Below are 26,576 nucleotides of genomic sequence, written 5' to 3'. Positions count from 1 at the left end.
TTGTTGTTTTTTTCAGTTATACTGAAATTTATTTAAAACCACAGAGCACAAAGGTCTAGCATCAACTTGAATAGTTCTAATTTAATTCTGCACCATGGTACCCTTTTATTTTTCATAGTCTTACTCTCCATCCCTCTTATTTCAAATTTTCCTCAATGGTTGAATGAATATTTATTGAATGATTTCCATGTGCCAATGATTGCCATTGAGGGATATAAGTTCCCTACTCACCACGGAAACTCACAGTCTCCCAGGAAGACAGAATAATGACAGTCTAAATAATACTGAGAAGTGGCCTGCACCATAGGCACTTGAGTCGGACTGCCTGGGCTGAAATACTGGCTCAGCCTCCTGGGTCCATGCTCACATCACCTGCTCCCAAACTAACCTGTGGCTTCCTTCCTCTCAGCATTTTGTTTAGTAAATAATAAATGCTTTGTGACCTCAGTCACGACTAGTTAGGTTGTTTATTACTTGCGGTTAAAAGCATCTTATCTGATAATACATTAAAAAAAAAAAGAACTCTCATAAAGTGATCTGAGGGTGTGATATTTCATTTTATTGGTACAATACACTTAGATGTCCCAAGTGGAAACAGCCAAAGAAAAAGTGAAATATGGGAGCTATTTACAAAGGACTGATTGACTGGAATCATTAAATGAGAAGCAGAGAAAATGTGAAACTGTTTGTATGTTTTGAATTATAAAAATATATCTAGGATAGTAACATTTCTCTAACATATATACATACAAATTTAACTAGGTCAGAGCAATTAAAGTATATTGATATATAAATACATATATGTCTTTTCACAAAATTATTTGCTATGCTGAGATTCTCAGAACATTGTACTATATTTTCTTGTTAGTACTTGCTTTATATTATAGATATTTTCTAGCAAAAGTCATGTGTAAAAATACATATTTAGAAATCAAACCATGTCCTAAATATACTAGTGAAATTAGATGTTTAAAAGAAATTACGATAATCTTTTTACATGATGAATGATGTCTTTGTAGAACAAATAATCTTTTATCATTTATCAATTCTATAAAATTACGTTTTAATGTTAGACTTTCTTAAAAGATTTCTACGTATCATTATTTGCAACCCAACCTTTTGTGCAATTCTTTTATTGAGTTCTCTGTAATATGAATCACACTACAGAAGGCTGAGGCGTTGCAATAAACAAAACAGTTCAAATTTTTTAGTTCTGAAACTGGCAATTCTGTTTTTCTTAGTTATAGATTTCCATTTGATTTTATTATTTATATTTTGGTAGGTGAAGTTTATGTTTCTGCATTCTCAGTGAAAAAAAAATCTGGTGGCTTGATTCCTGATGGATTTTATTTTTGGCTTTGTAAATCTCTATCAATGCTGTCATCAAATAACTGTTCAAATTGAAATATAGTGAAATATTTCCGTGTACTGGGTAAAATACCCATATAAAAATTCAGATTTGATATCAATTAAAATACAGTATTGATTTAAAGCAATCATTTAAGACTTACAATCTGATATAAATCTGCCTGCCCCTTTAAAAAGAAAAGCAATTGGGTCTGGTTGCTGAGCTCTCTTGGATTTATTTTATCTTAGCAGCTGTTCCTGAAGTCAAGTCGCTGTTATTCAAATAAGGGTTTTCAAGCTCTTTGTTGAATTTTTCAACTTAAGGTATATGCTATCAAGCATAAAACCCAAATTTACAATGAGGTGATTTGGGGGCAATTAGAAATAGTGGAGAAATAAAATGGAATTGAAAAACCCTCTAATTTTCTTTAACAAAAATAAAACAGTTGAACATGATCTGCCTGCAGCCCCTGTAACAGTAGCAAGGCAACTGAACCTCTAAGCACCAAAAGTTGGATGATATATTTAGTAATAAATGTATGTGTAGGGGGAGGGGAGGTGTTCCAAATGGAATTTTCTGTGATCATACAAGATGAGGGAAAGAACACATCACTTTGCTTGCCTCTCTGAAATAAGCATATTGTAAATTTTACCTAACACAGGCTACCCATTGATCTAGAAAAGATAGCTTCACAGCTCATATACCTCCTATTTTTATTTATTTTTGTTGCATTTGTTTTACAAGAGTCAGCATGGCAAGACATTAACAGTATAAATGCTGGATAAGAATCTTGGCTCTGCACCTACGTACTGTGAATACTTGTACTTTTTATTTAATTTACAAATTAAACCAATTAGCTTCAGCAATGACAAAGTATATGCGGAACTTGAACTTATTTAGGAGTTATCTTCATCATTATGTCACATATAACTATTTCCTAATGTTAATATGAAAAACTTATTGAGTGACTACTTCTTGTCAAGCACTGTTCTAAGTGCTTTACACATTAATTCATTTAGTCCTCACAACAAACTATGAGGCAGGTGTCATTATTGCCTTTACTTCCTGAATAAGATTTAAGAAGGCAAGGTTACTATAAATAACCTGCCCAAGATTATCCAGCTAGTAAATTTCAGAGCTCTTCTCTTAACCACCATGTCATCACCAATATATTCAGGACTGCCTTGATCTCTGTTGCTCTCCAGCCATTTTTGTTCCAATGCCTGCTGATTAATTAAGAGAAGTCTTCAAACTGGGATAGCTCCCTCTGCCCACGCACATGAAGACTCTCTGGGTGGTCCAGAGCCTGGCCGACTTTAAGGGAATCTATAGCACACCCTCAAGTTCATTTCTACACTTTCCTAAAGCACAGCTGCCTGAGAACATGCTCATGGTCTCTTTTCCACCCCTTTTCACAATTGTCAAATCCTCTGCCAAAGGCAGCGCAAACACAATTATTCTCACTAGGACCATCGGAGGAGCAGTTAAGAGACTGGTGCTCCCACCAAAGACAAAGGAATCAGGATAAATGATAACAACAGAAACCCCTCATAAAACACCTAAGGGGGAATAGGTACACATGATTGTAGAATATTCAGATTAGAATTTATTTCATAACCAACATGGAGTCCGTGAAATAAATTTCAATGCCTAGTTCAATCATCTAAAAAACATTAAAAATAAAAATAAAATAATACATAAAACATTTTTTAAAAATAATATTAAGCAAAGCCTAATAAAAATAAAACTTCAGAAAATATAAAAGGAATATAATTTAAGTGTTGCAAATGGTTAACACAAGACATATATTCAAATCAGAACAACACAATACCCTTCACTTTTCATTTTCATAAGAGCTTTAACTCACTTTAAATATCACACATTTTCTGCAGGAAATAACACACAAAGACTTTCTAAAATATTCAAACAAACATAGCCTTAAGAAACAAAAATAAGCATTTGGAAGAGGGGAGGGGTCTGGGGGAACTCCATGAAAGAAGATTAAAAGATTAGCCCAAAAACATAGCCCATGGACACAGACAACAGTGTGGTGATAGCTAGAGAGGGAGGGGAGGGACAGGGGCTGGATGAAGGTGGGTAAGAAGGGAGGAATGGGGGACATCTGTAATAGTGTCAACAATAAAATAAACAAAAACAAGCATTTGAAGTTTTTATTTGTACAAAATGTTTTGCTATGTCATTTGTTTTGTGTAAGAATAATTGTTAATCATAAAATATGCTCTTTTTTTCAACTTTACAAAATTAACACACACACACAAATAAAACAGGAAAAGCCATAAACCCTGCTGGAGAGATTGAAAAACTAAAGTTTTTCAAACTGCTGTTTGCATTTATAAAATATGATGCACTACTTATAATCTCAACATTTTTAGAATTCAGCATATTTAAATGCTGCTGCCTGATGTCACAAGCCAAGGGGTTTCAGTTAGAACTGCAAGCATATGGCTAGAGCAGTCAAACCCAGACCAGATGGCTCTTTAAGTAGGCAGGTGGTAACATGCTGTTATCGGAGGACCCAAAAAAAGCACTTCAAAAATATCTCCCTTATCCAAGAGTCTTGGTGCCTGAAATTCCACCTTTAGCTACCAGGGAAGGTAGAAGACGTCTTGCTCTTGCTTGCTCAGCATCTACTTCTCCTTTCGGAAATAACATCCTGGTTTCTGTAGGAAAGTACCCCTCCCCAGCTCTCTCGGAAGCTGTTAAATGAAGTTGATTCCTACCCTAAATTTGGAGGTGGTCTGAGACCTAGTCTTGCCAAACAGAATACTGCATCCCTCTGGCCATAGAAATTGGTTTAGGGACAGACATATAACCAAGGAGATTCATACCTGGGGTTTTTGAATGGAGGGACCAAGGAAGACAATATTCCTTCCCCTGGGAAGTTAACACTGAGTTAGAGTGCCTGCGGCTACTCCTCTTCTTTCCCCACCTCCCTCTACTCTCCCTTAGACCAACCACTCTGGTGCTGGGATTGCGGAATGCCTTTGCAAATCCTGCCTGGGACCCTCAAAGTCAACCAACACTGCTCCTTGTTGACATTTTCCAGTGCTTTGAGATACTCTAGAATGATTTTAATGATGTCTGTTAAGTACCAACTTCAATGTTTTCCACACAAATCCCAAAACACATGTTCTAGGAGAACCAGGTTAACCTATGTAAATACGTGGTATTAACATTACTGCCAATCCTACCTAATAAAAGAGTAATATGCAAATTAACCATCATTCTGCTACAAGCCACACCCACCAGCCAATCAGAGAGAGCATGCAAATAAACCCAACCAAAATGGCTACCGGCCACAGAGAGCAGGAAGGAGGCTTGGGTTTCCCAGGTAACTGTGGAAGCCAAGCTTTCTGCCTGCCCTGCAAGGGAAGGCAGTTGGGGGCTATCAACTCTGCAGGGGAGGCCAGTTAGGGGTGACCAGGCCGGCAGAGGAGGGAAGTTGGAGCCAAACAGGCTGGCAGGGGAACAGTTAGACATCAATCGAGCTGGCATGGGAGTGGTTAGGGGGCAATCAGGAAGGCAGGCAGGTGAGCAGTTGGGAGTCAGGAGTTCTGGATTGTGAGAGGGATGTCTGACTGCCCGTTTAGGCCCAATCCCACCTCGAGAGGTCCCAGATTGGAGAGGGTGCAGGCTGGGCTGAGGGACACCACTACTCCCTCCCCCTGTGCACAAATTTTTCTGCTTGCAAATTCATGTCATAAACTGGAACTCAGAAGCAATAAAAATAACTGTCCTGTCCCAAAAGATAAAATACATTTGAAGCTACATGCAACTGGGAATTATTTATAACAAAGCCAGTTGAAGGATGCGGTTAGCTGGCTAGCATATCCATGTCTCACATAACCGAGTTTGGAGAGGCCTAAAGAGTACGAGAGATGACAGAATGTTGAGGCCAAATGAGTGGATTTAAGTCAATACCACTATCACCCGAAAGGCCAAATCTGAAATAACAATTGTACCATTGGGCATTCGTGCACAAGGTGTCTGCGTGTGGATGGTTTATCTGGCTGTTAAACTGCAACTACCTGCTCTGAATCCCACACAGCGCCCTCCCTTCTGTGTCTCTCCCTCCCTCTTTGTTCTCTGGAGTTCTCAGCTGTGAGTGTATCAAATGCTGACTAGAATCCGGCCCACCTTCTCCCAGGGGAGCGGCCACTGTCTGTCTTCTCTACAGAGGCCTGAATGGAAATAAACCAGCCATTCAATATGTCTAATCAGACGAAAGCCTGCTCCCTGAGGGTGACCTCAATCCCACAGCAAGTGGGGGACAGATTAGCATATTGCAGATCCCAGGGCACCGGGCATTGTCTGGTAAACAAAACGAAATTAGAAACACAGGAGTGGGACACAAAAGCCAAGACAAATTAATGCTTTGTGTGTGGAAATGTTTACCTTTGTTTAAATACAAGTTTTGGAGACAAGCGGTGAGTCTTCTGTGAATAAATGTCTGGTAAAACTAAATGCCTAAGGGGGCGATGCTCATTCAATAGAAGAGTGAGATTAAAATTTCGCAGGTGAGAGCTTTAGAATCACTCACAATGAAGATGACTTTGTCCTTTCGTCAAACTTTGTTCCATAGAGGTTTTGTGTTCGGCCAGGGCTCTGTTATAGGTAGGAACATGTATGGCTAAAAGGATGGAGTCGACAGACAAAAATCGAGACTGAAGATGAGCAATAACCACAGGAATCAGCAGTGGTCAGGGGAACAGGGGGAATGATTAGGTGAAGGCCCGCAAAACCCAAAATGTGGAAAAGTCTACAGGATCGATGAGACACGGATTTTTCCAATAAATAAAATTCAAGGAAGGAAGAAAGTAAAAAGAAGGGGAAAAACCCTAAACAGTAAAAGAGACACACCAACCAAATGCATTGTATGAACGTTGTTTGGGCCTCAATTTAAGTAAACAAATGTGTGTTTTTTTAAAAGCTATGAGACAATTGAAAATATTGGAACACTACATATTTGATGAAATGAAGCCTTGCTTTTTAGAGATACATACTGAATATAAATAAATAAAATGATGTGATGTCTAAAATGTGGTTCAAAATATGAGACGTGATTGATTATCCGTGGTTAATAATTATTAAGGTGGAGAGGTTGATACTTGAGAATTCTTCATATGATGCTCTATACTTTTCTGTATGTTAGAATTCATCCATAATAATGAGCAGGCTCTGAATAATAACACAGAAATTATTCCTGTCAGATATACACTAGAGTACTTCTAATGTTCTTATATAAAGGCACTGTAAAAGTAAAACCGAAGTTCATAAACATAGAGACTTTTTTCTAAATGAATTAATACACATAAAGCATTTAAAATGATGCTGGGTACACATGATGAATGTTTAATAAAGGCTCATCAGTTCATGTTTCTTTAAATGTAGTGAGTCTAAATCTTAGCCTGCAAACGCAATTGTGTATAAAACAGCTTTATTTTTCTACAACTGAACATCTCTTTTTAAAACCCATTTTCTAGAAGGGTGGTAGAACAAATGTTAGGCATTCTAAGATTCACCTTAAGTTTTACCTATAATTGTTTCTAAATTAGAGAGGTGTTTAGAGATCCAAGCATTAGAGTTGGGGGAGCGGTGTGGGAGGCAGTCTATCTGATCCTCAATGTCTTTTTTTCCACACTTACCACCTGCTGAGACACCCATCGTTCCATGTGGTCCCCTCACCTGTGCGTTCTCTCTTTTCTCCACCTTCAAGTTGAATTGGTCTCTAACCTGCTTGTAGATAAACCCCTGGCCCCAGGACTCTTTCACACTGCAGCTCCCACCCCCCTGGGAGACGCTGGGAGACTCTCCTAAGCCACTTCTTCTCTGGGGTTTTCCTGCTTTCTGAGGCTCTACCCGAGAGATGAGGTGCTGATCTTTTCTTTGGCACCTATTGGGGTTTTGTCCAGCTTCATTCCTGGCACTGCTCCCCAGTCCAGACTAAGCCCAGGAGCTGGCACAGGGTTTCCTTTCTTTGAGATCCACCAAAATGATTTCCCACCAATCTGTCAAGTCCCCTCCAACCTGCCTTCTCTTGCAGCCTGGGAAGCCCTTGCTCTTATTCAGCTATATTCCCTCACATAATTTCCTGTGCCCCTTCAAAGCTCAATTGTACGAAGGTTCCTTTTTCTCTGCTTTCCCTTGTCATATTCCTTCTTTGAGGCAATGAGTGGAGAAAGAGTAGCTGACTAAATGGGGAAAGGAAATGATGGGGGAATATGTCCGTAAGTATTTCAATTATTTTTCCTTCCATTCCAACAATGCATGAATGGAAAAAGCACACAGCTGAGTTACTTAACCTTTCAAATGCCCACAATTAGTGAAGACAGCCTTGGCTATGTTTCCAAACATCCAAAATGAGAATCATATTGAGTGTCTGCCCCAAAAGGACAGATGCAACCTCCAGTGTGGGTTTATGGGTACAAAGAAGATTTCCCCCCTTAATAGTTTCCAAAAAGACAAAATATATTCCAATAGAACTACAACTAGGAAAAGTGAATAAGGTCTGGCCACAGTAAGAGAAATGTGACCAGATAGCATTCACCAATTGCTTTAGGGAAAGTTCAAATTTCAAGAAGGCTCTTTTCTTCCTTTCTTTCTTTTTTTCTTTCTTTCTTCCTTTCTTTCTTTCTCTCTCTCTTTCTTTCTTTCTTTCTTTCTTTCTTTCTTTCTTTCTTTCTTTCTGTCTGTCTGTCTGTCTTCCTTCCTTCCTTCCTTCCTTCTTTTCTTTCTTTCCTCCTTTCTTTCTTTCTTTCTTTCTTTCTTTCTTTCTTTCTTTCTTTCTTCCTTTCTTCTTCTTTTTTTTTTTTTTAAATAGAATCTAATAAAGGTAAGTTTTGTGCTTTTAGTTCTGAGCCGTCTCATTCTGTTGTGCATTTGGAGGTCATGCTGGTAGTTTTGCTTATTTATCCAGGCATGCATTCAGTAAATATCTGTGAGGATCTATGTGGCAGGCGCTGTGCTAGGAATTCAGTTACAGGTAAGAGTGGGGATGTTCTGTCCGTCTTCAGAATGTATCGGGCTTTGTTTCCTAATCCAACCTGACCAGTTCATGAGTCTGAGTTTGAAAGACCATTCAACCAGGATTTTGGCCAGAACCATTAGTTATTATAGGCTAAGGAATGTTAGGAGATGTGCTACAAACAAACAAACACCATTAACAGTGACTTTCAGCTAAATAGGCAGAAAATTGAATGAAAAGGCCCTTTATTAGTGTGTAACTGTGCAAATAGAGCATTGATGAGCATGCCTTGTGCACTGCGTTAGTATTGGTCTGATGAATGTTAAAGTGTCAGTCTAACGGCAAATCCGGTGAGCCACAAAGATAAAGAAATTCTGCTGCCACAGCTGAGAGCATTGCATTAGCAAGGCACTCTCTAAACCAGCATACCCACATTCCGGACTACACTTTGGATCCATTAGAAACTCCCTCCTTAGAACAAACATCTCTCTGAACTTGTAGTGCTTAGCCCTAAAGACCAAGAGAAAAAGCACTAACTGTCATCTAATGATTAAGGGACTAGAAGGTTATGTATTCACCTTACTTCATAGTCTCACTCCCAGAATTTCCCAGAAAGTAAAGAAATTGTTACTTTTTCCCCCTTACATGTCATGTATTACCTCCATCCATAAGAAAAGTTAAAACTTTGTTTAATGTCAATGAATTAATAACGATTACGGAGTTTATAGCCAGTTAACTCAGGTCATTGGTTAAAAAGAAAGGTCCCCTTATAGAATTTTTTTTCCCCTCTTTTTTTTGCCATGGCATAATGCTGTTATTTTTTCAAATAGTTAAGGGGTCAAAGCTATTTCTATATGAAATGTAAACTAAGTGGATATTCCGGTGAGATTTCTTCTGGGGATTAGTGATTTTGAAAATTCAATATGTAAAAGAAAAGCAAGAAGAAAGATCCTTACTCAAATACTTAAACTGTAATATGACTTGATTTCACTGACACGTCTATTCAAGCCTCGTTTTTTTTAGATAAAAAGTATGTCTATGCAAATTTACAAAGGAAAAAGTATAAACGAAGAACAGCTTCTTCAACTCAGAGCCATAAAACACCTCTGGTATCTGTCAGTACTTAGGATTCCTGCTCCGGGCTGCGACACGGGCCAGCTGATGGAGGGGCGGGCGGTGGGCCTCCCTGTCCGAAGTAGGCGGCCGCCCTGCCACAAAGTCCAGGGTCTCCCTGCAGGCCAGACATCACTCTTGGACAACTCTGAACGGAGTGCTGGTCACAAACACCATGATGTAATTATAGTCTTCAACCCAATGACTGTACATTGCAATAGATTATTTTGTTTTCCATTTTTCCAGTGAGCCCAAAGCCCAGATTTAAGGCTTTCTTCCATTTGGGCCAGTTGGCTAGTCTTTCCCCGGAAAAGCAGCAAATCTGCCTCCAGCTGCGTCCTCTTCACATTTTGACACCTAATTATGAACTTATAATGAAAGTGACCTTAGCGAGTTTAAATTCATAATCGGAAATCACTCTCAGTGTGCTCAGCCTTTATTGGAAGAGGATCAGACCTCAGGCCTTTCTTCTTTCTGGCTGAACCTATTCGTAGGGTCAGAAAAGGTCCAGCATAGAAAAGATTTTCCAACATATGTACTATGGACACCTTCCCCTGTCTTTCCAAATTTTGGCAAACTGATGGCGCATTAAAATTCACATTTATATCACCTACCATGGCGGGTATGGCCTTACCTGGTTGTCTTCTCACCTGGGGTTTCCAGATCTCCGTGAGTTGGTCGTGGTGTTCTCAGGCTGCCTTAAGGTGGGTGATACACAGGAAGCCAAGTTCTGTGACTGGAATTAGGGACCCTGGCCACATGAAGGTTAAAACTAGACTCCTTTCTCCTTTTCCAGATGGAAGTAATCAGATACCCCTATTTTCCACAGACGCTGGCATGCCACAGCGTGCCACCTGGTCTCTTTGTTTTAGTCCATTTGAACGGCTCGGGCTAAGAAATATGACGGCCCATCCAATCCATTCCCGAGGCTGAGGGTGGTATAATTACTGTTCCTTCCTTCTTCACACCTGCCATTCCGGTAGGTCCTGAGACAGCATGCAAGGACAAAAATATTATTATGCTAAATGAAATAAGCCTGTCAGAGAAAGTAAATATTACATGATCTCATTTATATGTAGAACCCAATGAACAAAATAAACTGATGAACAAAATAGATCCAGTGACATAGAAGCATGGAACAGACTGATGAATCTCAGAGGGAATGGGGAAGGGATAACAGGAAGAGATCAACCAAAGAATTTACAGGTGTATATGCATAGCCCATGGACATAGTCAATCGTGTGGTGAAGGCCTGAGGTGGGGTGGGAATTGGGTAGAGGGGGAAAAAGGGAGAAAAATGGGGGACATCCGAAATACTCTCAACAATAACAATAAATAAATAAATAAATAAATAAATAAATAAATAAGAGACACAAAAAATGGCTTTAGATTTGTAGCAAAACAGACTTGTCCAAATACTTCCTTTTAAAAGCGATTTATCTATCTGCTAGATTTTAGCAAGTCAGTGGCTCAGATATGTAATCAGGGCTTCTGCAACAGGAACAAGTCCTGCAACTTGTAACAGACGTACTCTTTGCAGACTTGGCAACTTGGGAGGAGAGAGAGAGAGAGAGAGAGAGAGAGAGAAAGAGAGAGAGAGAGAGAGAGAGACTGAGTCAGGTACGCCCAGTTTCATCACCCAGTTCACTGATTTGGTAGGTCCTCCTCCTTCCCTAAGGAAGAAGGCAAATCAGAAGGAAGTTTATTGTGTTATTTGCTTCTGCATGGCCGAGTGGAAACTTGCTTCCCTCTATGGGCACAGGAGCAGTGGGGATTAAGCACTCAGGCCTAGAACAATCGCAAATGCTGGAAGAGCTGCAGGAAGGGAGCAGGCACATTTGACTTCATTGTCCAAGCTGCCCTTGCCAAGGTGGGCTTCTCTGGGCGTTAGGGGTAGGGAGGGTGGCAGAGACATAAATGAACCCTCCCTGGCCTTCTTCCTGGATGATGGTACCTTAGCAATGTCTATGTAAGTGTCCTTCCTTCTCCCCTTGCTTCCGTGCTAGACAATGGAACTAATGGCTGCGTAGGTCAAGATGACTCTTTCTCAGTGAATAATCTCTAGCTTTAGAGGGCAGTTTTACCATTTGGTGCTCACTCTCCATCGCACCTTGAATCAAAGTTGTAGCCAAGAATGACTGGGGCAGACCCTGCAGCATCCCTGACCAAACTTGATGATGGACCGTTGCCGAGATACCAGGCTGGGGGCAGAAGGTATAAACCACTGCCCTGGCCCTGCCCCTTCTTGATGTTGCTAGAATTATTGATATTGCTGGAAATAGTTCTACATTTCCCCTTGCCCCCATTCATATAGTTTAACCTATAAAGTCCCATGATTCTCCAAACACCATTCAAGTTTCCTTGGTATTTTTATACGTCAACTATCTTAATAACATGAAATTGTTTCTCTGTCTAAAAGAAAGAAAAATTGAAAACTGAGAGGAACATATTTCAGAAAAGTAAATCATGCTTGTAATCTTATTTTTTAAAGTCTACATATTTAGCTATGAAGAAGGACAGCCAAAGGGAATTCTACCATTGTTGCTTTTTTGGGGGAAAGGGGGGCGGTTATCTCTCAATGAACATTAAATTGACACTTGTGAAATCCCCCCCTCTTGCAGCCATTTCCCACACACCCTGCCACAATTCTAGTGTCTCTCTCCTCAAACTAACCCTCAGAACTCCTCTACCCTAGCACATTATTTAGACATTTTTAGCTTTAATTCCGTGGATTCCACTTGTTACTATGCTAATATATATTTGGGAAATGTAGAACAACTTCCAATGAGAGCTGGGTTTGGCCGTGGATCTCTGCAGTAATGAACCTTCCAGAGTGTTTACCAACCTCTCTCCCTATTTTCCATCACAAAAGCCTAAAGAAGTTAGTCAAATACAGAAATTCCAGAGGGTGGAAAGAGAAAACACATTCACTATAGAGAGGTAAAGAAGAACTGGCAGAAAACAGAATTCTCAGGAGAGGGTGGTAAATAATTGAGGAAGTCTAAATATTAATCATTTTTGTCTGGTCACAAGTCACTTATTTGCATACTCTATTTGTTTTCATTCTTGGAAATATTAAACCACTAATGTCTGCCAAGGCAATAGCCTCGTTACTGGGAATTCAGCAATAACTAAGTCAGAACCCAGTCCAGGTCCTCATGGCCCCATGGTAGGTCCCTCCCACCCAGCATGACTCTACCTGCTGCTCCTTGGGTTGGTTAGCTCTAGCCAGAGGCGTGTGTCCAGGGCTGCTTCTTTCACCAGCAGCTAAGTTCTGAGCAGATGTCCTCAGCAGCTTCCTGAAGGAGGTAGCAGCTTCCCAAATGCCTGCTCCTTCAGTAGCATTCTTAAGGGGCCTGTGGACTCCTGCACCCTTAGCACCCTGCTGACGGTCTCCCCATCACCTCCAAAGGGAAGCTGCCAGAGGCAACAGCCATTCAGGTAGGTTCCTCTCCACAGGCCCTCGCGCAGCCCAAAGCTCTGGAGCAGCCTGTTCAGACTTCAGCACTGCGCAGACTCTGAAGGGTGACAGCCCTTATGGCCCGTAAGGATGTGTCTGCAAGCTCCAAGCTGAAGAATGCTTCTTAAGTAATGTCTGATTCTGTTAAAATGCCCTTCAATTATATATCATCATAGAAGTTTTATTGATACAGTATAAAAAATAACTTCTTTTTAGGTTATCCTTAAAATTGAGATGGGAAAAATATAGAAGGTTCAGAGATCATCCAGAATATATCCATTGGATCTCAAGCTGTATCCCATATCTGTGCTGAGGAAGTGACCCCCTCCCCCCCCCCCCCCACACACACACACACACATCATTTCCCTTCTAACCATCCCCTAGTGAGATACCCTGAAGCAAGGCACAGGACACTGATTCTCTCTGATGACTTAGTTCCCAAAAGAGTCCTCTCAGGACTGATGTATCCAAAAGTAGGTAACCAGGAAACTGACAAAAGCTAACTTTTTTTTTTTGATAATTCCCTCCCTGGCCTCAGAGAGCACAGGACACCCAAACAATTCATGTCCCAGGAGCTACCTCCCAGTTCCAGAGCACAGTTATGAGGAGCAGACACTGCTAGTTGTCTCCCTAGAATCTAGTCTCCTTCTCTTCATTACTAAGATAGTCTCAATTTTCTTTCTTTCTTTTTAACTCAAAGGCAAGGGAATTAAAAGCAAAAATAAACAAAGAGGATTATATCAAACTAAAAAGCTTCTGTACAGCAAAAGTAACAATCAATGAAACAGAAAGGCAGCCAACCAAAGAAGATATTTGCAAACACCTCAGAATAGAGGCTAATATCCAAAAATACATACAGAAACCATACAAGTCAGTAATAGAAAACAAATAATCCACTTGAAAAATGGGCCAGAAGAGCCTTAGCTGGTTTGGCTCAGTGGATAGAACATCAGTCTGCGAACTCAAAGGTCCCAGGTTCGATTCTGGTTAAGGGCATGTGCCTGGGATGTGGGCTCGGTTCAACGTGCAAGAGGCAGCCAATCAATGATTCCCTCTCATCATTGGTGTTTCTATCTCTCTCTTCTTCTCCCTTCCTCTCTGAAATAAATAAAAATGTATTTTAAAAAATAAAATAAAAATCGCCGAGACCGGTTTGGCTCAATGGATAGAGCGTCGGCTTGGGGATTGAAGGGTCCCGGGTTCGATTCCGGTCAAGGGCATGTACCTTGGTTGCGGGGATATCCCCAGTAGGGGGTGTGCAGGAGGCAGCTGATCGATGACTCTCTCTCATCGATGTTTCTAACTCTCTATCTCTCTCCCTTCCTCTCTGTACAAAATCAATAAAATATATTTAAAAAAAATAAAAATAAAAATAAAAAAATAAATAAAATAAAAATGGGCAGAGGACCTGAACAGACACTCCAAGAAGACATATAAATAGCCAACAGATATATGAGAAGATGCTCAACTTCACTAGTTACATGCAAATCAAACCACAATGAGATACCGCCTCGCATTCTTAGAATGGCTATTATCAACAAGACAAGTAATGACAAGTATTAGAGAGGTTGTAGAGAAAAGGAAACTTTCATACACTGCTCGTGAGAATGTAAATTGGTACAGCCTCTATGGAAAACAGTATGGAAGGTCCTCAAAAACTTAAGAATAGAGCTACCAATAGGGCCAAGCAATCTCCTGTGTAGCTCAGGGTGATGCAGGGACACGGTTTTTGGCTTTAGTTTGGAATTGTAAACCAGGTTGCTGGGCAGGGCTTCCAGAAAGCTCTTAAAGGAAAGTGAGTTTAGTTTTTGGCCTTGACCTTATCCTTCTCTGGTATGTGGTGGCCATGGAAAGGTGGAACCAGCATCATTCCCCAGGAAATGGCTGACAGCATGAAAGTTACATATGGAGGATGTCAGGACACTGAGGGTGGGAGGAGCCTGTGTCCCTAGATCCTTTGTACTGTCTCCAGGTTCCCTACCTCCAGACTATTTTCCATGAAGAAAACAAACATCTAATTTGTTTAAATTGCTGTTTTTAGAGGTCTCAATTACAACCAACCAGAATCTCTAATATGATATGCTATTTAAACAAAATAGCATGTTACCCTGGCGATGGTATTTCAAGTAATTTTTCTGTGAGATTATTCTCAAAGCATGTTGAGTCGTTTCTCCTTTGAGATCCGCAAGTATTTGGAAAGAATGCAATTTTTCTTCTTTATGAAAATGAAGAATAGATTCGTATGTCATACATCTCAGAGTCTTATTTTCATAAGATAGAATTCAGAGCTCCATGTTTATAAAGCAGCTCATATTTCACTAGCTAGATGCAAATCAAACCACAATGAGATACACCTCTTTGTTTTTGTTTGACTTATTGAGGATTCTCCAGAGAAATAAAGCAAAAAAAAAAAAAAAAAAAAAAAAAGTATATCCATATAATATATATAAAAATGTGTATCAATATTATTTATATATATGTGTGTATATATATATGTATTATGATTTATTATAAGAAATTGGTTCATGCAGTTAGGGAGGTCAGTAAGACCAGTGTGGCCTGGCAGGCCACAGAGACCCAGGAGAGCCCAGTTCTTGTCCAAAGGCTGGCAGCCCGGAGAATTCCCTGTTGCTATTTACAGAACAGTTAGATCTGTACAGATGGTCCCATTCAGCATGCCCACACATTGCTAATGTAGTTTTGATTGCCTAAATTTTTTGGGTTAGTATACATAAATTTATTGATTTACACATAAACAATTTATTAAATATTTCTAAAATTCTCTAATTTGACATATAAAATTAACCATCACAGGGGTTATTTATTTGTTTATTTTTTAGAGCCAACTGACTCTGGGATAAATGGAATGCCAAATCCTGGAGTTATTTAATTTTTTTCTCTCTAGGAATATAAACAAGATACAAAACATAGTTCCCTTGCTGAACCTGGTTTGGCTCAGTGGATAGAGCGTCAGTCTGTGGACTGAAGGGTCTCAGGTTCAATTCTGGTCAAGGGCATGTGCCTTGGTTGCAGGCACATCCCCAGTGGGGGCGGTGAGCAGAAGGCAGCTGGTCGATGTTTCTCTTTCATTGATGTTTCTAGCTCTCTATTCCTCTCTCTTCCTTTCTGTAAAAAATCAATAAAATATATATTTTAAAAAGCCACATAGTTCCCTTTTAATAGTAATCATATTACTTCAGGCTTTAAGAAAAAGTTAATAGATATGTAAGTGCTGGTAAAGCCTGCATTTATTGAAATCTGCAGTCTTCTTAAAATTTGCCCAAATGGAAAATTCCGGAGTGGCCATGATTTGGCATGAATTTGTTGCTAACCAAGGGTAAGGGACCCACTGTGAGATATGGCAGGGAGCTCTGGGATTTAATTATATGCCATAGGCCTGACATTCTAATTCTGGAATTCAGTGACATCACACATCCCTTGTCCCTTCACAGTAATGATTTAAAATGTCATGTAGTTTTATGCATCTGAGCTCTTAAGTATCCTGAGAGTTGTCATTAGTGTACACCTAAAATAAATTTTGTCTGATCTACTCATAGAAACAGAATTGTGTGTTCAAGGTATTTGGGACATCTTAGAAAAAAATGTGTATATATATATATATATATATATATAGTGTATATATATATATATATCTAACACTTCTTTCTAGTAGTCAAAAGAACATGAGAAATTGAATCAGTTACTGGATTCAGAATGCTCCATACATAAAAAGGAAATGAAATAGTCCAGAGAAGTATAATTATTCTTAATTTTAAGTTTCCTACAGATATAAAATGTCATGGGTAATACCCTTCATAATATTTCTACTGAAATATGTACATTTATAATTTTCATATTATTGCTTATGATAGGATATCCTAAAATACTAATTCTGAAAAAAATTCTACAATGGAGCAAAATAATCCAGTCTCGGTGTGTCACTGTCTCAAGCTTAATCAGTCAATGATTGATTGGAAATTAAAAACAAGCAAACAAATAAACCACTGACAAAAGATGTGTCTGCCATAGATAACGTAAGAAGCACAGAAACTCTCCAGGTTCCTCAATAAGCCAATCAGAGAAGGACAATATCACATCATATCAGTGAGCTCACATGTGGAATCCAATGAAGAAAATAAACTGACAAACAAAATAGATCCAGAGACTGGAAGCATGGAATAGACTGTGGAATCCCAGGGGGCAGGGGAGAGATTAACTGAAGAATTTATATGCACATATGCATAACCCATGGGCACAGACAATAGTTCGGGAAGGCCTGGGGGTTAGGGTGGGTGTGAGGTGGAGAGGATTAATGGGGGGAAGGGAGACATCTGTAATGCTTTCAACAATAAAGATAGATTTTTTTAAAAAGATAAAGAAACTATGGCTCCAAAGAGTTTTATAACTTGCTGAGATTGGTTATCTGAATAATAAAAAGGTCATATGCTAAAAAAAAAAAAAAAGCACTGAAAGTGACTACATTAAAATCAAGAAATTCTGTTCATTAAAAGTCACTGTAAAGAGTGAAGAAAACAAGGCACAGAATGGGAGAAAATATTTGCAACACATCAAAACAATGCAGGACTAATATCTAAAATACAGAAATCATTCATTCAAATTAATTAGAAAACTGGGCAAAAAGAACTTGCATAGTCAGTTCTCATTAAGAGGGAATCCTAATGGCCAATCAGCATACAAAAAGGGATCCATTCTTTAGGGAAATGAAAAATTAAAACCACAGTGAAAAAAGCCAGATGGTCACCTGATTGACAAAAATTGAAGTTTCCCAGTTCTGAAAGTTGGTTGAGGGTCCAGAAGGTCTCATATATTGATCACGAGAGCATGAAATTAGTGAAATCCCTTTAGAAAACTCCCTGACAGTATGCCTCTCCCAAAGCTTAATATATGCATGCAACACGAGCCAGCAACTTCACTCCCAGACCTGCCACAGACACTCTGACAGCTCTTTCTATGCTTCCCTTAAAACCCAGCTCTTGGCCGCCAGGGAGGTCATGCCTCCCACTTGCTGCCCCAGACCGGATGAAGTACCACCATCGGTGTGTTCACATCCCCGAATATAACTCCATCATTACACACAAGGAGTAACTGCCAAATGGATGGATGAATAGCCAATCCATGAAGGTCTATTTTGCTCTGGGCGGGCACAAGTGATAAAGGTTTGAAACTTATTTTATGAGGTTGGGAGATAGGATCATATTTTGCCCTTGCTCTGTCGGCACAAACAATGATGAGTTAGTTGCATCTCTTAAAAGTGAGAGCTGCTGAAACCGGTTTGGCTCAGTGGTAGAGAGTGGGTTTGCGGACTGAAAGGTCCCGGGTTCGATTCCGGTCAAGGGCATGTACCTGGGTTGCGGGCACATCCCCAGTAGGGGGTGTGCAAGAGGCAGCTGATCGATGTTTCTCTCTCATTGATGTTTCTAGCTCTCTATATCTTTCCCTTCCTCTCTGTAAAAAATCAATAAAATATATATTTTTAAAAAAAGTGAGAGCTTTGTCACTCTCCACACACACATTACCGCCTTCCTGTCCACCAGGAGTAGGGCCCTCCTGGTCGCTCCATGTCTTCCCGGAAAAAAGCACCCCAGCCTCTGACAGCCCCTCAAGCGTCTCTCTTGGTTGTCCCCACGGTAGGAAAAGAGCCTCAGAATTTGCTTACACTCTGTGTGTGGGGAAAGGGTTATATTTGCCAATCCCATGAAACAAAATGAAAAGTGTTATGCTTAATTACAAGCGTGGGAATTAATTTCCCGTGGTCTCCCCTGTGTTTCTTGGGGTGCTACAGATGGTTGCTTTTTGTAGCTCATGCCTGTGACTGACTCGCTGTTGAGAATGAACATCTCTCAGGAACAGAGTGAAGATTAATTGTCTGCTGTAGGTCTTGTTGGCTCACGGTGTGAAAGCTTGCTTTGCACATTTGCTAATACCGATGTGTGGCTTGAAAACACGCCATTGTTCCATTCCAACATCCCCTGGGGAGGGGTTTTGTCTGTAGTATTACTCAACTCCCCGAACACCAGTCCTCACCTGCCTGCAAAGAAACACAGTCCACCTCAAACATGCCAGATCACAAGCAGAGGGCAACCTCCTTTCTGAGTTACCCTGTTTCCCCGAAAATAAGACAGTGTCTTATATTAATTTTTGCTCCCAAAGATGCGCTAGGTCTTATTTTCAGGGGATGTCTTATTTTTCCATGAAGAAAAATACGGTACACATTTATTGTTAAATGAAAATAAAGGAAATTTATTACCTGTATACGGTACGGTAGTACGGTAGTTGTCAACACAAATCAGACAAACTGTGAATCCTACAGTATCAAGAATTTACTCATTTATTCAATGACAATCATGTCATCATCTTCTGGAACATCATCATAACAATCCAATTCCTGAATTTCCTGGTGAATTTCTTGTGACTCCATTTCTTTCAGAATCAGTGGACCAAATCTCTCATGTTTAGCCTAGGGGGGCCTTATTTTCAGGGGATGCCTTATATTTCACTCAGAAGGAAACCTGTAAGTAGATCTTATTTTTGGAGGATGTCTTATTTTCGGGGAAACACGGTAGAACAAAACCAACTACATTGTGAGGGGAGAAATTTATATGTAAGTATTTATAGACAATAGACTTGTATATTGTAACTTTCAGTTGTGTCAATCAAAATGTGTTAACGATCTGTGATGTGCAGAGGCTGTCCTGAGGTGCGGGGGGCCTGGCAGGAAGTAAAGTTGAGTCTCCAACCTCAAGACCTAACAGTCTAGAGAGCGATAGTATTGGACTACCACAGAGCAAGGTGACTTCTAACTTTTAACTGAGCTGTTAAAATGCCATCTTTTTGTTTAGGTTCATCAGCCATCTGGACGAAAGATGGCTTCTTTTAGATTTTGAAAAGGAAAAGCATCTACTTAGATGTCTGTCCTCTGGTTCAGCTCACAATAAATAATTCCTGAGACGTTTTCCCTGTGGGGCCTTCATCTAAGGAAGAGCAGATGCACAAACCTGGCACTGACGTGGGTGGCAGCACCTTGTCCGTGGGCACGTCCACGTGCTGTCATGTGACCACAAAGGAGAATGTTTGCTGCGCAAAGCAGTGAAGAGAACTGGGAGTCCTCAGGGCCGATCCACGGGGGAGGAGGGCAGGAGGAAAAGGGAGTCAAAGGAGGGAGGGGTCAGACACTAGGAAGCCATGTGGGATGAAATGGCCAGGGAACTGACCTCATTGGTGGAGTGGCCAAAAGAATGATTTCTGAGACTCAGTGTGAAGTAGCTTGTGTGGCTGCAATAAAGCATCCCTCCTCCCTGGCCAGTCTGCTGCTCATACACATGGCTTGTATGAATGAGGAGCAAGCTAAGTGGTGGGCAGAATAACAGCCCCCAAACTTGTCCTAATCCCCAGGACCTGTGATTATGTTAGATGCCTCTGCAGATGTGATTAAGCTAAGGATCGCGAGGTGGAGAGATGAGCCTGTGTTATCTGGGTGGAAGCGGGAGGCCGAGGAGGAGAGGGGATGTGACTGCAGAAGAAGGGCACAGAGGTTTGTGACATGGCTGCTTTTAACACAAAGGAAGGGGACCAGCCTTAAGATCTGGGAAAAGCAAGGAAACAGACTCTCCCTCGCAGCCTCTCAGTGGGGACATAACCCTTGTCAATGCTTACATTTTAGCCCTGGGAGAACTAAGTCAGATTCTGACCTCCAGAATGGTAAGATAATAAATTTATATTTTTAAGCAACTAAATTTGTGGTCATTTATTAAACCAGCAATAGAAAATTAATCCAATATATCAAGGAGAGGAGTTGAGTGCAAAGAAAGGAAAATGTAGAGATGATAAAAAAAAAAATGTAGGGATGATTTAGGGACAGTCATTATACCAGAGAGTTGCTGTGGGAATTGTAATAGCACTGAGTCTGAAAGGTCAGTTAATGAGTTTAGACATGACCTTTGGGCCACTGGAGAGTCACTGATGGATTCCAGAATGAAGATGTAATGAGCAGAATTTCAGAGGCGAAGACCAGGAGTGCACTGAGGGACCTCTCAGAGTACACTCTGCAAGGATGCCCCAGGCTGCCTCCGACCTGCCCTGAATTGGGGCATGTGCACAAGCCCTGGCCTACCATCCCCACTGCTCTGGGGCACTTTGCCTGCATCTTCTGGGCTTCCACTTCAGATTTCATTTGAACAAGAGATTTATATCTAAAACAATAAAATGAGAGCAAGACTCGCTGTACAGAGAGGCTACGTCTCTCATTCCAGGTCATCTGGATGGGAGAAAATTCTGTATCCCGATGTCGTTATTAAAGTTGAGTGTACGCATCTCCCCAAGGAACTTGGTTCTCACTGGTCCCTTGCTCGACAGCCATGTGAAGAAGGTAGGAGTCTTGTCCATTTCCTCCACGTGTGAGAACGCCCTACCTGGACCTCATGGAGGAATCCAGATGCCCCAGAATGGATCCTGTGGTTTCGTCCTGTAACCCCAGGCTTGGCTCCACTTAGGGTCAAAGGGAGGCCAGGGCCTGTCCCACGCCAGCACAGGGCACAGGAGAGGAACCAGGACAGGGTCTTCAGGTGTCACACAGGCTTACTCCTCTAAGGCAGTGTTTCCCAACCTTCTCTCATGATGAGAATCACCTGGTGGAGTTGTTAAAACACAGATTCCTGAATCCCAACTAAGAAGTGCTAAACTAGAATTTTTGGGAACATATAGGTAAAATTGCATACCTAACTTAGTGCTCTGTATATAACATCTGTGTTAGAGCACTAGTTAAGTATGCAATTTTACCTATATGTTCCCAAAAATTCTAGTTTAGCACTACTTAGTTGGGATTCAGGAATCTGTGTTTTAACAACTCCACCAGGTGATTCTCATCATGAGAGAAGGTTGGGAAACACTGCTCTAAGATACCTGGAGAACTATTGTTGTTTGTTTTTATGAGTTTCTTGGTTCTGGATCACCTGGAGCGCTATCAACACATTCCTGTGGAACTCTGATCAATCAGTGCAGTAGGACCTGGGAGCTGGTGTTTTTTGAAGCTCCCAGATGATTCTCATGTGCAGCCAGGGTGTAATGATTTTCAAATTTTAGTTGGAATAAGAATGACCTGTGAGGGCTCCCACGGGTCAGCAGGTCTGGGTGAACCTGGGAAATCTGCTGGTTTAATGCAGCTCTCACCTGTCTGATGCAGCTGCAGCCTGCTGAGGGGAGGGAGGAGGGGGGAAAGACATTGTCAGTAGCTGCACCTGCAGGCCACCGAGGCCAGGACATTGTTCTAAGAAGCAGAAGCACTGGGCAGGGACTCCTGGCTAGGGTCCCTAAGAGAAAGGCTACAGTTGTGCATAAGCACCTATTTGTCTGTACCATGATGGCAACATGAAGGAGAGAAGAAAATGTGAGTGTATGTTCATATATATTCATACACAACACACGCTCCTTTCCCACCACATGATAAAAGTGAGGCCGGCCTTGATGAATTCCGCCTTTCCCACAGATACCATGACCTTCCATAACGTAATAACACCATACATTTCAATAATAAATGGCAAAGGGGAGTTAAATGAAAATCCACCCAGGAATTCACACTCCATACCACTCACATCCAGTTGTTTTAGATTCTTCCAGCTTCTGGTCGTCCAGTTATTATTTACTCAGCTTAAATTTTGTAGCAAAGATGTTTTGAGTTTACTGACGTAAGTACATTGGAAGTGTGTGCATTAGTCACAGTCAGGGTCAAGGCTGCTGTCAGCCAGGTCCACTCTGTTCAGTTTTCTGTGGCTTCATTTCGGAATATTTATAGAGGCCATCTTACTCATCAAGGACAAGCAAACATTGTCTTACGTAAGGCAGGAAGACACAGCTCTCCCCAGTGCTCACACGCGCTCTTCCCAGCTTCTTTCGTGGTTGGACGCAAGACAGCATAGAATGAATGAATCAGGCTGCTCATCTGCTGAGACCAATGGGCCTCTCACTCCCACATCATGCACATCTGGATGGTCCAGGTGGGGACTGAAGGCAGTGACACAGGATGGCTCATCTCCTGGTCAGCTCTGCTCCTGAGAGCTCTGGGGACGGTGAACTAACAGCCATCGGGCTGGGGGGCCTCTGTGACCAAGCTCAGTGCTGCCCGAGTTTGATGAGATCCAAGGGTTGGGACTACACTGTCCTTTGAATCTCCCACAGAAGGACTTGGAGTCTTGGAACAGAGGTGGCCTTGACTGATGGTGGGGTCACAGTATCCAAGGTGGGTTGACACAGCCGGGCATCTGTTGCTTTTCCCAGCCCTCTAACCCTGCACATGACCCACAGTGAGTGGTCCCAACTCTGCCCTGTGGTCACTGTGCCTGCAGGGACACCAGGTCACCCCCTTCCCCTTCTCCAGGACAGCCTGAGAGTAGGAGCTGCAGCATCAAAAATTACTGCTAGGATATCCTGAATTAATAAGATGTCTAGGAAACCTGAAAGTGTGAAGCCATGACAACTGCTCATCTGAATGCACTTGGCCAGCAGGCTAGGTGCTCTCCCCGACAGCCGACATGGACAGTGCGGGCAAACCCGCCATGTTCCCTCTGGGATCTTACTGGGTGCAGGCTGCCTGCAGTTTGTGGGAACAATGTAAGAACTATAGGAAAAGAGGGATCTGAAGCCATTTCCATACACACTGGCCCCAGGCTCACCTGCACTCCAGATTCCCCTGTCTCGCTTCACGCAGCATGCCATGTACTCTTTGCTGGTCAATTCTCCAGGTTGGCTTGGGTCTCATATAAATAAGGAGGACAACCCCTTCTCAATGCCCCCAAGCATTCCCTGCACTGCTGGTGCTGAGGCAGACCCTAAAATGCCTTCCTTTGTTGAGGAAGCGATTCGGTTCCGCTTTGTTCTGAATGGATTCTTCCCCATAACTCCATCCCGAGGAAGGAAGGTGTCACCACTGGGACTTGCTGAATTCTCAGTGTGACTTGCACTCGCTGAGGGCAGAGACCAGGCTTGTGCCTCACCGGATCTTCAAAGTGCTGTGCTCTTCCTGTGCCCTTGAAGGCGTTAACTGAATCAAAGAATTAACCAGCTAATGGTTCTATCCAAATTTAATTGTGGTTTGAGGGTTTCCCAACCTGTGTTTAAAGGCTTCTGTGAGACATTACTAAAGTCGACCATGGTAGTTTATGGATTAAATCTATTAGTGGCAGAAACCACGTATTTGCAAACTCCTAACACAATGGAAGTTCTTTAAGAGGGTCCATGGCTCTGTGGGGCTCTGGCTGGCTCCCTGGCTCAAACATTTCCTGGTGTTTTGACCTGTGTTTTCCTGCCTGGTGAGGCCTATTGCTTGGCAGAGTGCAATGTAGTATATATAGATGTTGAATTAGAGCGTTGCGCACCTGAAACTTATGCAATGTTATAAACCGGTGTTACCTCAATAAAAGGGGAAAAAAGGTTTCTTTGGCCCATCACGGGAGGCCATGTGCACACATGCACACACAGGTGGAGAATTGGGACTATTAGTGGCCCTTCAGAAAGACATATTTTTTCAAAAAGTGTTTACTTTTCGCACAAAAATGTATTCTGCTTCCACTAAAGTGACGGCATGCATGCACATATTCATGGCCCCTAGAGGAGGTCTATATTTACATCGAGAGCGCTCTCCTTGATTCCAAGGAAGGTTGGAATCGCCATGCAGGCAGGGCACTCCGCAAGCACATCCGCCCCCTGGAGCCTCTGAGGAAGAACCACCAGCAGGGCTGGCAGCTCTCCCACCTCACGCTGAGCTGAGAAAAAGGTTCACAACGCGACATTTGACATTTCCCTTCCCGTGCAGTGTGCCTGAATAATTCCCATTCTATTCTACTCCAGTTTTTTTTTTCTTTTTAAAATATATTTTATTGATTTTCAGAGAGGAAGGGAGAAGGAGAGAGAGAGAGAGATAGAAACATCAATAATGAGAGAGGATCATTGATTGGCTGCCTCCTGCATGCCTCCCACTGGGGACCAAGCCCGCAACCCAGGCATGTGCTCCTGGCCGGAATCGAACCTGGGACCCTTCAGTTCCCAGGCTGACGCTCCATCCACTGAGCCAAACCAGCCAGGGCTCTACTTCAGTTTTTAAGATGCCAGCCACATCCACTCTATTGATTATCTGACTCACTAATGAACTGTGATGTTCAGTTGGAAAAATACTGCAGTAGAAAGATCAAGAGTGTCCCCAAACTAAAGACTCCGACTGGCAGCCACAAAGACTGCTTGGGGGAGTTGTGGCCCAGAACATCCATCCTCAGAACACACTCGTCAGCAGTGGCGGCTAGTCTGGGCACAAAGCTGTCTGCGTGCGCTGGGCAGCAGCACCCTGTGCTCACAGTGGGAAGCGGGGGAGGGAGAGGGCAGGCTGTGCATCCATCCTCCTTCCATACAGCGTGTTCAGGAACAAGCCACCACTCCTTGCTCTTAGCAGAGGCCCAGAGCTCTGTCCCCCAGAAGGACTCCTCCTTTGAGATCAAACAAATGGCATGCTTGTGAAAGCTTCCTTTAACTATTGTAGTACAGCTGAAAGTCCTCTTTCCCTCTTCTCAACACTTCCAGCCCTTAACCCACACCTCACTCTGTGTATTTGACACTTTATAAACTGTGGATTAGTTATGATATGGTCTTATCTCCTTTACTAACTGTAAGTAGTTTGAGGACTGTGACAATATCTTACTCATTTTGTGTCCCTGATTGCACACAGTAGGTGTTCAACTGATATTTGGTACAAACACAAGAATGCCAGGGAAATGCTTTTCTTATATCCGCAGGTTGAAAATGATTTATATTTGAGAAAGTGCAACAAAATTCTGCCGAAGACTCACCCATCCATTCATTCATCCATTCACCCATTCATCCATCCATCCATCCATCCATCCATCCAACACTTTCTGAGGTCCTACTGTGTTCCTGAGCTAATGATTGTGGTTACTAAGACGGGTAAGACAGTCCTTGCCTCTGAATCCCAGAGACTAGTGGGGCAGAAGTCAGGATTGAAAGCAATGACCACAGAGTATGAGAAGTGCAGTGAGGTGGGGCAGTTAACCCAATTTCCTGACTCATCCTAATCCAGTGCTCTCTCATCAATTGTCTGCTTCTCTCCAACTTCGTTAACTCTGTCCCGCCAGCAAAGATTTTGTTAAGTTTTATATCCTATAGATGGTATTATGAAAACCATATCTGTGTAGGAATGCAAAATTGTTACAATACTGAATGTTTTTTCATATATCTAAAGGGAAGATGATAAAATGGGAATTACAAAACAGCATGAAAAGCAAACTGTTTCAATCAAATAACCTCATCTGACTGCTAAAACTCTTCAAAGACTAAAAATAAACCTGAGCTGGTTCTCACCATCACTAAAGGTTCCTGCATGATCTGGCCCCTCTGGGCTTATCCCCTCCACACTTTTCCCACCGTGACCTAGCCACCGTGGCCCCCTACTGTCCCTCTGCTTGGCACACTCTCCCTCCACCCCTTGGTGGTGGTGGCGACTGGAGGGTGTGGGGTGCACCGCTTTAAACTCATCAGGAAGGTCTTCTCTGACCACGCAGTTGTCCACCATTATTTCCTCTCCTGGGAGCCTGATCTTTTCCTTCACAGAGCTGTTATAGCATGTAATCATTTCATTTGATTACTTGTTTCTC

General features: G+C 41.9%; 1 protein-coding gene across 3 annotated transcripts in view; it reads left to right on the top strand.

Moving 5' to 3' along the window:
- DNASE2B (deoxyribonuclease 2 beta) overlaps window positions 1–26,576 on the top strand; it is a 684,289-nt gene that overhangs the window by 217,847 nt on the left and 439,866 nt on the right. The gene's annotated exons all lie outside the window — the stretch shown is intronic.

Source organism: Pipistrellus hanaki, assembly GCF_964339955.1.
Source record: "Pipistrellus hanaki genome assembly, chromosome: 2".
In the NCBI taxonomy this organism is placed as follows: domain Eukaryota; kingdom Metazoa; phylum Chordata; class Mammalia; order Chiroptera; family Vespertilionidae; genus Pipistrellus; species Pipistrellus hanaki.
This window is presented reverse-complemented; position numbering and strand designations above follow the sequence as displayed.